This window comes from Ornithodoros turicata, chromosome 7 (assembly GCF_037126465.1).
Source record: "Ornithodoros turicata isolate Travis chromosome 7, ASM3712646v1, whole genome shotgun sequence".
NCBI classification, from domain to species: Eukaryota; Metazoa; Arthropoda; class Arachnida; order Ixodida; family Argasidae; genus Ornithodoros; species Ornithodoros turicata.
This window is the reverse complement of record NC_088207.1, coordinates 31,856,178-31,870,139: the sequence shown is the minus strand read 5'-3', so window position 1 is coordinate 31,870,139 and position 13,962 is coordinate 31,856,178. Positions and strand designations below refer to the sequence as shown.

The 13,962-nt window shown below is 46.7% G+C and overlaps 1 protein-coding gene across 1 annotated transcript in view; it reads right to left on the bottom strand.

The window, feature by feature from the left end:
• LOC135400854 (uncharacterized) overlaps positions 1 to 13,962 on the bottom strand; it is a 148,013-nt gene that overhangs the window by 62,610 nt on the left and 71,441 nt on the right. The window lies entirely within an intron of this gene.

Here is a 13,962-nt window from a genome sequence, read left to right as displayed (position 1 = left end):
AAAATAGGCTCCTCCTCCCGTTTTCAACAAATCAGGGGCGAGAACGTTGTCATTCGGGATTATGGTTGGCTAGGAGCGTGCTATGTGGTGAAGTTCATTTCTACGAGTGGGAGGGAGGTACCCGGGTTCGAATCCCGGTGCCGGCTGTGCTGTCTGGGGTATTTCCTGGGCTTTCCTCAGACGCTTTCAGACATATGTTGGCACAGTTCCCCTAGAAGTCTGCCCAGGACGCACATTTCCCCAGGCCCACATACGTGAGGCCGACAACGGCAAGCCCTTTCACCACCACCACCACCACCTTCTAAGAGTGATAGGTCGCACTGGTGCGACCAGCTGTTCCATGATGTGTGATGATACTGATACTTGATGTGTGAAAATACTGAATTATTTAAAAGATTATTTCAGCACGTATGTCCTTGTGGTCCGGAGTCATCCTTACACTCTTAAAAATGAACTTAAAACCAAAGCCAACCATCATCTGGAACGATATCCTTATCTACCCTGATTTGTTGAAAACGGGAGGCATACCGCTTTTTTGTGACACTTATGCTGCTCACACTTGTCACAAAAAAGGCGTACGCCTTCAATTTTCAACAAATGAGGTCAGATAACGTTATCGTTTGAGATGATGGTTGGCTAGGAGCGTGCAATGAGGTGAACTTTATTTTTAAGAGTGTAGGGTCCATAATTTATCTCGCTAGGCCCTGATCGGATGTTATTGATTAGGCGTTTTCTGGTAAATGCGAGCTAGCAGAATTGGAGCCAGTCATTATTCCTTCTTTTTGTCTGCATACATGCGTTTATACCATCGTCGTCAAAGCATCGCTGGCGGCATCGAATTGCAGACTGTACCACGCACAGTTTTATTTCCATCCATTATTGTAGTGGTTTTCCTTTTTCATGTTCGCTGTAAATAAAGGTTTTAAACGGGTGTGATATATCTGTAACGTATTTAGAAATTTCCTGTGGCTCGTAACATAACGTTGAAGGACGAAGTACGCAGCACGGCGTAACCGCGGTGCAGTGACCAGGACAGTGCCAACGGACAGGATCAGGTAAAATTACTGAAAGAGCGAACTAGGCAAACTGCACTGCATTGGTACAGCGTTAGCCCACTGTTCTCATTAGCCGTTCGTTCCTGCTTTTATGCAGCGTTCTCGAAACCACCACCAGCGGCATGGCCGAGTGGGCTAAGGCGTCCGCTCGTTGGTGGCAACCAAGGTCGTGCTGTAGACTGGGAGGTGGTGGGTTCGAATCCTACCAACGGCGGTGCCTGTGCTGCCTGAGGTTTTCCCCTGGGTTTTCCGAAGAGTTCCCAGACGAATGTCGGTACAGTTCCCCTTGAAGTCGGCCCAGGACGCATACTAATCCCCCTGTCTCCCATTCCTTCCTGCTGTCCTCTCTCCGTCTGTCCACATCTGTACGCCGCTCATAGCCACAGTTGCTTCGCGGCGCTAACACGCAATCAAAATCGAAACCACCAAAGTTAAAAACGTTAGAGCAATACGCGGCGAAGCGATTGACAAACAGATCCGAAGGGGCTTGTAATCACAGGGGCGGCATCCAATATATTGCAGATATTGACTTGCAAGGTCACCAGAAAGGTAACGAATGCAAACGAACGCATTTCGAGACTCTCAGATCGTCGTTACTGAGAAGATGTGAGACGCAATCTGCTGTAACGCTGTCCAAGACAATGGAGATATTTTCTGCAGATGTGTTGCGAATTGATGTGTTCGTGTGCACAGCATATTCCAGACACGCGTCTGTTTTCCGAGCCACTCAGCACCGTCTTCAAACAGGCGGTTTCACGATTAATCGAGTAGAGTGCTGCCGTGGAAGACAGATAGCGGCTTGGTATCTAACAAATACACTCTTAAAAATGAACTTCACCACATAGCAAGCTCCTAGCCAACCATCATCCCGAATGACAACGTTCTCGCCCCTGATTTGTTGAAAACGGGAGGAGGAGCCTATTTTGTGCCGTGCATAATTGCCACAAAATAGGCTCCTCCTCCCGTTTTCAGCAAATCAGGGGCGAGAACGTTGTCATTCGGGATGATGGTTGGCTAGGAGCGTGCAATGAGGTGAAGTTCATTTTTAAGAGTGTACATCACGACTCCATCGAGATTATATGGTTGATGTCTAACGACGAATGCGACTGGTCGATCTGGTACATGCGGTTATAGCCTATATTAGCCGCGTTTACATGAACACAACCGGAGCGGGCCGAGCTGCTTTATCGCAGCAAATCCTCCCCCATCAATCCGTGTCAACCAATCTTCTACAGAGTATGATGTGAGGAGGTGCGATACACTGTTACAACAGAACTTCACCACATAGCACGCTCCTATCCAAACATCATTCCGAATGATATCATTCTGTGACATGATTTGTTGAAAACAGTGGGGAGGCGCCTGTCTGGGACAAGATAATCTGTCCCAGATAGGCGCCTCCTCCCATTTTTCAACAAATCAATGCACAGAATGATATCATTAGGAATGATGGTTGGCTAGTAGCGTGCATTGTGGTGAAGTTCTGTTTTAACAGTGTAGGTCAGCTCAACCCATTTCTGTCAGGTTCATGTAACCGCGGCTACTGTAGTGTTTCCACACGTTTGTCAACATGGTTCTGAAATAATTATTGGGCAGTACTTTGGTCGTATACCTGGAAATACCACCGTTAGTGGGTTGGCAAGTGACAGTTCGACCATGTCAAATCTTTTATCGGTTGTGTGTGGTATCTGCAGTGATGAGCAAAGTACACAAAATTGTACTTAAAGTAAAGTACAAAGTAACTGGGTTCAGTGATACTTGAAGTACAGTACAATGTGCCACATTTTAAATATAGTTGAAGTAAACTACAAAATACTGGGAATTTTGCTTTAATGTACTCGCCAAGTACATTGCAGCTGAGTTATGGCAGTAATCTCAGCAAGTTGGTTCATCTTGAAGAGAAAAGAACTTGCAATGTATGTGCATGCAAACAACCGGAGTAAGGATTTATTTACTGCTGGACTATTTATTGCTGGACTTACTGGACCAAGGATCCTAATTTATTCCTCCTTGCATCTCTCGGTATACCATGGAAAAGGATGAGAGCACTCCACATACACGTTCAAAAACACTGCTTCTAGACAAGAAACTTGCGGATATTTTCCATTTTTCTGTCTTCGCTCCCAGTTGGGTACTTGAGTACTTGATCTGAAAGTACTAGAGAAAAGTACTTAAAGTACAGTACAATGTACACAATTGGAAATGTATCTGTGATGCTCAACTTTGTGTGTTGATTATAACGTCTTAAGGCTGAATCACATTACTGCGTTTACGGCTGCGTACAGCGTCTAAAGCCTGATTCACACTGCTGAGTATACGGTTGCGCTTGTGTGTTACGTACCGATGACAGCGAGTAGGGAATTTTAGTGCATCGTACGCTATCGCCTTTGCGTACGTAAGGGATAGCGTTGGTCGTTCTGCGCACGCTCAAGACACAAGCAGAGCTTGGCGCATTGCGCAGAATCACCACGCTATCCCATACGTACGCTAATCTGACAGCGTACGTTATACTACAACCCACTAATGATTGCAACGGAACAACCCTCCGGATGGAACGAAGGTACACATAAGACACTGTACGCAGCCATAAACGCTGTAAAGTGAATCAGCTTTTAGGCTGCCTGTACGCATTCCTCGACATTGCTGTTCGCAGGACTCTTACGGGGCCTACGGTACTCGTCTGGATATACAGGAGCAAGAAGACGAAATCTGCCCTGGGCTTGAACACGCCCCAGGACAGATTTCGTCTTCCGGAGGTACGGAAAGCTTGGTTGGCAGGTGGGAAAGGAGAATGAATGACGAAACCAAAATAACAAGAAACTGAGCTGTCTGGACCATGCCCGCTTTGTGGGGCGCTCTCGCTACCTGTGAATGACACAGCATCGTCTGTCGCCCATCACCTAAAAAGAAAACATTTCCGTGACCTGATCGATGGGTTAAAAGTATTTCTACGAGGGCGTCATTCGCCTCTTAAAACTATGGTTGCAGTGTGTACCGGTTGCCTCGCTCGGGCATAGATTGTTTCAGTCGTAGGGCCATGGCGTAGAAAATGTAAGGTGCTTGATGGTTATGGACTTCTCACTGGGCGAATTCAGAGCAGCGGTGCACCTGTCACGTGTTAAATCGTCGCCGTGTGCAGATGGAATCACCTATCGAGCCATCCGAAACCTTAGCTACGACGGCGTTTCCTGTCTGATCCACGTCTACAATACATCATGGAGAAACGGCGAAGTGCCGCAGTGTTGGAAAGATGCCTTAGTAGTCCCGTTATCAAAGCCTGGAAAGCATCCATCTGACCTCTCATCCTTTCGTTCAGTTAGCCTGACAAGTTGTCTTTGTAAAGTCTTGGAGAGAATGGTCTTGCATAGACTGGAGTGGTGGCTTGAGGGTCATCGTACCTTCCCCGAAGAGATGGCAGACTTCTGTCGGAATCGGAGCTCCATAGATTCTGTTCTCGATCTCGTCACCACCTTCGAGCAAGCGAAGAGCCAGAAGAGAATAGTCGTGGCAGTGTTCCTGGACGTCAAGAGAGCCTACGATACCGTCAGTCATGCCAACGTTCTGCATCTTTTGTTGCAAGCAAGTGCTCGCGACAGATGATGTGGCTAGCTGATTTTTTGCGACACAGAACACTTTCTGTTCGCACGCAAGAAGGGGTCACGTCGGAAATTGTCTTGACTCATGGTGTGCCCCAAGGCAACGTTTTAAGTCCTATCCTTTTTAACCTTGTGATGGCAGGCCTGAAGTCCTGTATCGCCCCTAAAGCAAATATATCTATCTATGCTGATGACGTCTGCATTTGGACTGTTGGAAAATTGAGACTAGCAATCCTGCGTCGTCTTCAGCATTCCCTGGATAACATATTGCGGTACCTTACAGAGGCCGGCATGGACATATCAACTGAGAAAACAGTGTGTATTGTCATCAAGCAAGAGAGAGATACATGATGACGATGATATGGGGATGTCATCCGCTCATTGAGCAGAATGGTAGCAAGAGAACTACCTATGGAGGTAGCCCCTTTTACACAAACTCTATCTTACATACCAGATAACGACGCTCCAAAGGGAGATTGCTTTTTGTACGTGCCATACCATGCGAACAATCCTGAAAACCCGGAACAGTCGCTACGGGGGGCAGTACAGTCCTAGTGGGCTTACTAGAACTTGATATACCACTCACACTGATCATGATGAAAGAGCCGAGTCGCTGTAAGCCAGCGGCGACAGCACTCCACAGACCTCACAGAAATATACTGACTGCTCACGGATGATATGTGCACGCAGCCCGGCTCTCACTGCCTGGAAAATAGCCCTGCTCCCAACACCTGGGCCACCGAAGGCCAGCCGACACCGGCGGATCCAAATTTGAAAGTTGATTTCGGAGATGAGCAATGCTAACTGCTTCCGCTCTGCCCGTACGACCGGCAACGGCTCCAGGTACCTTACGGTGGCCAAATCAACTGCTGGGAGCCCAAATATTTGAGCCACCCTACTCCACAGTAAGAGTGGAATATGGCATCGCAAAAAACAACGTTCTGCAGTCTCAGACGTGCCACAAGGCGGGCAACCGTCCGTGCGACCAGAGCCGTAGCGAGGCAAGTTTGCGCCCTGGGCAGAGTAAATCTGAAGCGCCCCCCCCCCCCCCCACCCACTGCTGTCAGAAGCCCTGCAAACAAACAAATAATAACGCTTATTTGCACTGCCGACATCGTAAATTCAAATTTTCTTCGTTCCCGCTTTACCCTGTCCAACCAACCTGCTAGGGCCCGCCGTTCGGCGCCCTCTCTCGCGAGGGCGCCAGGAGCGGCTGCCCCTCTCACACCCCCGTCGCTACGGCTCTGCGTGCGACATATCCGAAAACGGTGCAAACGTTCATTCAGTGGAAGGACACCATGGGCCAGCTTACACTGGAGTCTAGCGCGCCGTGCATCAGGCCAGCCTGCAGTACGTGATACGCCGCCAGGCGAATTTCGTTGGCACTGCTGGCCTTGTGGGACCCACTCGCCTTTCCCTGTCGGCGGCGTAGAAATCACACACGCTCCACAATGAAATGTCTTCACCTGGGTATTGGACACGCAAGCGCCGCACAACAGCAACACAATGACTAAAATAAACGGGGAGTATTTCCGCCCTGGGGCGAAGCTCGGGACACTCTAGGAACCACCTGGCGGCGTATCCTAGAGAATACTGTACTCAGATCAGTACTCAGATAGCAACTCTGTGCTCAGGTGGTGGTGGTGATGGTGATAGGGCTTGCCGTTGTCGGCCTCACGTATGTGGGCAACGTCACGACTGACGCCCTGGGGGGATATGCGTCCTGGGCCGACTTCTAAGGGGACTCTGTGCTCAGATCGGTACTGCTAGCCGGCAGACGTTCAACCTGGCTGCAATTCTTAGCCCATGTCAGAGCCACGTTCAACACCGTCGATGTCTTTTGATGTTCTTGGAGTTCCTCTTGCCTACAGGATTTGCTCCAGGCGCTGTACTGTCCTACTCTGTACCTCAATGACCGTTGGTGTTTCTTTCATGTGTTTATTTATTTATTTATTTTTCTTCACTTTTTTTTTTTTTTTTTTTTTGCTTAACGCTGCGCAGCCAGTGGAGGAGAGCTCAATGGTTGTACTTGCACATAACTTTAACTTCATTCTCATATCTCACATCTAATGTTTCGCGTGTAATGGGGTAGTGTACTGCTCTCCAGTGGTGAATCACCCCAGGTCATAGTGATGATTTATTCGTTATTGTTGTTAGGCGCTTGAAAAAATAAACAAATTCGCGAAGATAGATAAACTTCTTGGGAAAAGAAAACAAATAAATGGTGTTCTGATAATGAGATCATGTCATTCAATTGCAACGCACCTTTCCATTTTAGCGAGTTTTAGTACATCAAACGTTATGAAATCCTAGCTTAGCAATGTGATATCACCTGTTGAAAGAAACGCTGCAATTGGCTTGTTATACTTTTGGGGACCGTTATTGTTAATACCTTCCTATCTCCTGAAACTCGTTTTTGTCTCTCGTCTTTATTGTAGAATTATAATCATATCCTAATACCGGTACCAATTTGCATGAACACCGTTGTTATGAACAACACCGCAGAGGAACAGTTTTTAGACTGCAAAGTGGGCGTTTGGCAATGCTGAGTGTGCAACGATAGCACGATTGCTGTAGTGACTGCAAAGTATGCATGTGCGAGAGGAAGCATGAGTAATACATAGAAATGGTCCAATGTGCTACAGGTGCCTGTTCGTTAGCAAAGGACATCGATCACGAGTGGCGACGATGAAGTTGGGGAACATACTTATACATACTGCTAGCGACGCGCAGTTGGTGGTGGTTTCAATTTTAATTTTCTAAAAAAACTATGAGCGCAATTAGGACGGAAAATTTGTGACGTTAGAGAAATTAGGGCTCAGGATATCCAACATATAAATTTTCTTATATTAAATGGCTATACTGCTTTGCAATGTTTCAAAGCGATAGTTCGGAACCCAAGTAATGGTAAATAGACGCTGTCACGTACTTTCTTGGTTATTTATTTGCCTATAGGCCTACAGGGTGCTGCAAAATCATCAGCCAAATAGAGCAACTACAAACAACACTGAACACCGAAGACACTCAACAGGTTACGGAACACAGTTACACTCAATAACAATTGCCAGCGCTATGCGGGACAGACACCTGAACCCGCCAGAGTGTATACCCGCATGGACTCTTGGGTTGCTCTGGATGACTTTTGCGTCAAGTGGATTCACATGGTCGCGTGTGGGCCTTCATATTCAGAAAGGCTTCCATCGAAAAGATATTATTACATCTACTGAGCACATCTTCTTCATTGTCCGCACTAGCAACCGTACGGATCCACGCTTTCAGTGTCTTTAAATCAGCTATGGGCTCTCGCCCTCCAGTATGTCAAAATGACTTGGACTGTGGCCAAATCCGGCCCACCAACGCTGTGCCTTGAAAGCACTTACAGGACAATACAGCCAGCAATAGGGTAGAGTATCGTCGCTGGGCCATGAAACTCCCCACTTGTTGTTGTTGTTGTTTGCGAGAATACACTCAAAAGCCGATAATTAGCTAGACTTTAACGATCATTAGCTTGACTAGAGTTGCAACCAATTCAACGCGTTTCGAACCCGAACGATACTAAAACTTTTGAGAATTCCGGCCTCTTCCGGGACAGGGTAGAAACGCGCCATGGCCAGCCCTTTGGAGCAGTATCATCGGCGACAAGCATCAGAATACTACTAACACTACGTCATTGACGACGTAACTTTTGCAACCGCTCTCCATTCACACAACATTGTTCAGTCGACGTATAGAGTTAGGCCAAATGATATAGTCAACTGAAAAACTGTTGTATGTGGTAACAGTCGTCGCTGTAGAAAGCACGGTCTCTAGAAGCGACTCTCGGTCTGCTGATCAGGGTTTCCGATTGCAATGAAATATGAGTAATGTTTAGCACATCATAAGGACACTAAAACGTGAAGGCATAGCGCACAATGTTCGCATTGGCTGCCGTTTAGCGACGTTGGTGTACTTTTTTTTAACGGGAAACCACGTAGCTTCGACACGTCATCGCCACCACGTGCTTTCTCCTTTGCGCCATCGTTCGAAAGTACATAGGTGATGCTACAGTAATGGTACCCAGGCGCTCCCAAAGTAGGAAGCAATCGTCAGCGTCATAAATCGTCAGCGTCAGTGCATTACGTAAAGCACTGCGCTGTGACGACTTCCTTGATAGTCCAATGCGGTATCCTGTTCGGAAACTGCCTAATAAAGCCGTATCTTATCGCACATTACGTGCGCCACAAGAAAGCAGCTGTTTTCGAGATTGAAATATGGCAGTCGTCGGGAGATCCAGACAGCGGCAGGATTACAACCAACACCTCTTCATTGCTTGTCACGTGCGCTTCCCATTATGCCAAACTGGCACCACTTCCCAGGGTCTTGCGTACTTCTCGAGGCTCCAGTGGTGTTTCCGTGTACGTCCTAGGCTACTGTCATTGTTTTTGTGATATTTCCGCTTTTGTTGAATTTCCCCTCAGTCGTGTTGCCTTCGTTTAATGAGGTTTTACTATACAGGGTGTTTGCACTAACGCGCCCAGAAATTATATTTAAAGCGAGCGATAAAAGAAAAGCAAGTGGTACTTTCCTGCTACTTGAGTACGAAACAGGTACTGCTTCACTAGTAGCACCTCTTTCTTAGTCAGGTAGCTGAAAAGTAGCGCTCGTTTATCTTTTATCGCCCCCTTTAAATCAAATTTCTGGACACGTTAGAGCAAACATCCTGTATATCCAAGTAAGGCATTCTAGAGCTTATTATTGCCTAGACAGGACTTTCCTCCAGCTCGCAAACACACACCTCAGGTTCCTGGGCGACACAGAGGAACACCCCGTGGCTGATATACCAGCTGATACCGTAGCGTAATATATGAGTAGCGTATATGTATAGCGTATATAGGATATAGCGTATACCGTGGCTGATATAACCACACTTCAAGGAACCCTTTCAAGCGGACGAGACTTAGAGTAACACTCTTACACTAACACATTTCACCTCAGCACGGTTAACTTATTTCCTCAAGGGCTCAAGGAACCAATTTTTCGAATCCTGCATTTCTTTCTCCATGATGAATAACGCAAGAACGACGCGGACGGACAGGGGTTATTCATCCAACACGCTCTTCATTTCCTTGCACTTCTTACTCCATAGGCTGTGGTGTTTTGCAAGCCAAGCTACCAGTCTCTCGCCGAGGTATGCTAGGAAAGTGACGAGTAATCCTCCAATGAATACGACGAAAGCGGGCCTCAAATCGCCCAACGTGAAGGGAGTGACCCCCTGATCATATTGATTAGCTGTTGCGCTGTTTCTTTTATAAGAACTCTTGAAGTCGTCCAAGGACCTTGCCCTCTCGTAGAGTCCTGCCTCGAATCCTTGGGTTATCAATTTCTTGAGGGCTGCCTTGTAAGGTGACCTGCGTTGTACGACAGGTCCAGAAGGCGTCTCACCGTCAATGACCTCTTCAAAGCGGACAGTGTCTTTTGGGGCAATCTTCATCCACTCGCTCAAGTCCTCAACTTTTGTCATATAAACTAAATGTCTTGCAAGAGGGGCATAATGACAGAAGCATCCTGGTACATAGCCAACACCTACGCCCTTCAAAATCATCTTTCGCCAGATATGGTGGGGTGTGCGGTAAATGCACATACACACACTCTTGTTACCGCTGTGTCGTAACAGCGATGCCATGTCATAAATTCCATCTTCTAGTGGGACACTTCGGAGTAGAGACGTTAGAGATCCCTTGTAGGCCGTGGACAGCGTCAGCACAAAGAACAGCCACGACACAAGGATAATTCGAATAGACGTCAATCTCTGATGATCAGATGCCAGCAGCCCCGGACTGGCCGTCGAAAAAAGTGACGTTGTGTAGAAGGACGACAATCTGTAAAAGGTGGGTGATCTTCCAGTAGCTGTTTTGAAGACGAGGAATGTCATGGTAGAACAAAACAGTACCGCACAAAATACGCATATCCAGACGCTGTAGCTAAATGGTAAGAGAATGACCACTTCTTTTGCCTGTGGCTTCCGAGCCTTTCCGAAGAATACGAAAGTAGTTGGTCCCCAGTACGCGGCATTCGTGCTAAATGCATAGTAGTCGTAGTCGTATGGGTCCAATAACATATCCGTTGCATTTAAGAGAAAATTATAAAACTGCGTGAAATCCGGTATAAATGTGTCGGTGTCGTTGTCTGGATTCACTCTTGTCTCTGGGAGGGTTGCATGTGGATCGACGCTGCAGTTCTTGTGACGGAGGTGTTCAAAGAGAGTAATAGAGTTTGTGTACCCGCATACAGGGCCATGGATGCAGTCGACTCGAAGTGTTCCTCCGTTGAGTTCTATTGAGGCTGGCTCGGTAAATTCCCTCGCAAATTCAGCCTTCGGTAGCCGTGACAAAGGATACTTCCAAAAGGGATACTGACTAAAATCTGGTGCTAGGAACGCTGTACCATTGATTAGAAATATATGCGAAAATGTTCCTATGATGGTGGGAGTGTGAAAATATGCACTCGATACGACGTTGTCCGCGTACAGAGTTATTGACGGCGTGCGTGGTCTCATCGTTCGATGACGTACTTGTAGCCTTCTGAAATCGTCTAAGCTACAAATCACTTTTAGTGCTCGGGAAACATTGTACCGGAACTCGTCACTCTTGAAGTGGTCTTGGACAGTGACGACGATCTGGTGACGAAGGAACTGCGTGAGACGGGAGAAGACCCAGCTGTGCTGAGCTGCACATTTGGGAGTCATTAAGATGCCGAGGCTGTCGCCGCCGAAATGCTTGTTCATGTAGTCGATGAACGTGACAGATGTAGTGAACTTCTCCCATGGCTCTTGCGAGAGAATGACTTGCAAGATAACCAGAAAGGTAACGAATGCAAAAGACTTCATCTCGAGACTGTCCGATCGTCGTTACTGAGGAAATGTGAAAGGCAATCTACTCTAACGCTGTCCAAGACACAAATGGAGATATTTTTCGCAGGTCTTGCCAATTGATGTGTTCGTGTGCGCAGCATGTTCCAGACACGCCTGTTTTCTCACCCCCGTCTTTAAACAGGCGTAGCCATGTTTCACGATTCATCGAGTAGAGTGCTGTCGTGGAAGATAGACAGCGCCCTGGTATCTAACAAATACATCACGGCTCAATTATACGGTTGATGGGATGTCTAACGGCGAATTTGACTGTTCGATCTGGTACATGCGGTTATAGCCTGTATTAGCCGCGTTTACATGAACTCGATCGGAGCGGGTCGAGCTGGTTTATCGCAGCAAATCCTCAACCCATGAAGCCGTGTCAACCCGCCTTCTAGGCAGGACCAGAGGTGGGCACCCTCACGAGGACGTGCGAGGGTGAGGGTTTCCTCACCCTCACCTCACCCTCACCTCATGATATTTGAGGTGAGGTGAGGTGAGGGCCAATTTTTCTGGTGATGTTTGAGGTGAGGTGAAGAAAGTCTTAATTTTTTTGCGGTGAGGTGAGGTGAGGTAAACTATGCGAATTTTTTTTAGGTGAGGCGAGGAAAATTTTCAAAAAAATTTGAGGTGACGTGTGGAAAACTTTATGAACGCGCCACTTTATGAAAACAATTTCCGCGCGTACACGGGATATCTTTCCTTCTTTTCGCAGCTTCTGTCGCTAGCTTAGGCGGGGACTGTCCTCCTCTCTAGCCGCTCATCTGACGGCCGACTTCGTGCGTCGTTCGCATACCCGCAACTAAACCTCAGTTTTCCCGCAACTTTTACGGTTTAACAATCGTTCCACGAAGCGTTTTCTGTGGTTCATTAGGCCAAATCCGCCACGACCAATCTAATTCTGACAAAAAACCGTTACACTGACTACGCAATTTCACTAGTTCAATTTCGAAAATTCAATTTATTTCAATGGCACGTCGATGAAACTATTTTTATTAGGTGGGAAATTGAATGTCCAGAAGAAAGTTGTTGACCCCATATTTTTCCGTTAAGCCTTTTTCTTATAACGATCAAATGACACGTTTCGTGCCGCACCCTGTATGCACTCACGCTTGAGGTATACAGGGCTTCCCAGAAAACGTGTCATTGAATTATAATAAAAAAACTACACCACCTAGAGTCATGCGGTCAATGGCATTTGTTCTTACTGGGTTTTTGCCACCTCCTCATGTGAATGTCGTGTAACGTAAGTTTAATTATGTAAATTTTTGCGAGTTTAAGTCGGAAATTTCCCACTTTTTTACCCCACCAATGTGAAGAGCGTATCTAATTTAGTCAAATTAATGATAATTGACAGGGATATTCAGGAGCTATCATATCGAAAAAAAATAGCCGAACATCATGCTCTACACTGTTAAAACAGAACTTCACCACATAGCACGCTCCTAGCCAACCATCATACCGAATGATATCATTCTGTGTCATGATTTGTTCAAAACAGGGGGGAGGCGCCTATCTGGGACAAGATAATCTGTCCCAGATAGGCGCCTCCTCCCATTTTCACCAAATCAATGCACAGAATGATATCATTCGGAATGATGGTTGGCTAGGAGCGTGCTATGTGGTGAAGTTCTGTTTTAACAGTGTACGAAGGTCGCACAGAATAGCGCACGGTGAATTTTTCAGCGCAATCTTTGTCAGTCCGACGAAAGGAGGTTGGAAACCTAGCCCTCCCCGACATCGCAGAAAGAGATAAAGCAGGCACGGCTTATCACGTTCGACTTTCGCTGGGATAATGCTTTCCCTCTCCCAATTTTAAGAACAGTTACTTTTTCTACTACGATTCTGTGGGCTGGCTTCATGAACCTCCTTTCGTCGCACTGAGAGCGATTGCGCTCAAAAAGTCATCGCGCGCTATGGTCCGGTGCTCCGAAAAGCATGATATTCGGCTATTTTTTCCGATGGGATAGCTCGTGAATATCACTGTGAATTATCATGGATTTGAGTGAATTCGGCACGCTCTTCATATTTGTGGGGTCAAAATGTGACCTTTACTTGGCAAATTTCCGAGTTCGGTTCGCAAATATTTACCTAATTAAACTTGAAGTACATGACACTCACATTAGGAGGTGGCAAAAACCTAATAAGAACAAATGCTGTTGACCCCATCATATTTGGTGGCGTAGTTTTTTTATTATAATTCAATGACACGTTTTCTGGGACACCCTGTATGCGTTTACATTGGCAGTCACTCAAACCCAACGCGACTTTAATGATGAAGATTCTTCAATCCCTGTGAACGTCACATCGAATACACGCGATCGCCGGCCAATTCAATATGATAACGATGAAAAACAGCGCATTGATATCGTTGGATACATCAAAGGAAGATGACGTTCGCGCCAAAGAGAAGGGAATTGAAGCA